The following is an 800-nucleotide window of genomic DNA, read 5'->3' as shown; positions in this document are numbered from 1 at the left end:
CACACACACACACACACACAAACGCACACAAAGTGTGAGCATGCTGACGTATTTTCATATCAACTTGTAGCAAAAACAAAACAAAACAAAACAAAAAGAGCCAAAAAACCAAGCGACCTGTAAGAGTTATGAAAGGCCTTCAATAATATTTTGAGTATGAGCGAGCTGGGCACAAGTTGGTTGTTGGGGTCATGTGAGTTTGTATAAGTATGGCTCGGGATGTTATGATAATAATAGTTAGCGTTGTATAGCGTAAATCCCCGCTCAACAGCATGCTCTATGCGCTTCACGATCTATACTATTACCCCAGAAGACCTGAGAGCATTCTGAAACAACTTCAACTTCCTGGGAAGCATACAGTTCAAGCAGCCATTTATAGGCGCTAAAACACTAACGTACTGACAAGGCCTTTCGCTGTCTATGGCCGGGTACCCATTCCCACCTGGGTGAAGTGAGGACAATTCGTGCAAAGTGCTTTTCCCAAGTTACCGCAGATTCCCGATTCTCGAAAGCCGAGAATCGTAGGAATCGAGTCCGAACCCAATTACTTTTGGTGTAGTTACTGTTGAGATTTTTTACAGCGCGTCCGACCTCTAAACACCAACTTGATTACTTTTGTCAGTAGTAAATAGTTCCGATGAGTCTGACGCCTAGCCAGTTACCGGTTACCTGGAAGGCTCTGAAGAACTTCAGGAAAAAAAAAGATAACCTTGATTTCGGAACAGAGCGACGCACTTACATTTTCTTTTAAAAAACAATGTTACCCCCTCCCCATTTAAAGAAACAGCAATACCATAACC

This window comes from Aplysia californica, unplaced genomic scaffold, assembly GCF_000002075.1.
Source record: "Aplysia californica isolate F4 #8 unplaced genomic scaffold, AplCal3.0 scaffold00096, whole genome shotgun sequence".
NCBI classification, from domain to species: domain Eukaryota; kingdom Metazoa; phylum Mollusca; class Gastropoda; order Aplysiida; family Aplysiidae; genus Aplysia; species Aplysia californica.
Note: the sequence above shows the minus strand (reverse complement) of the source record.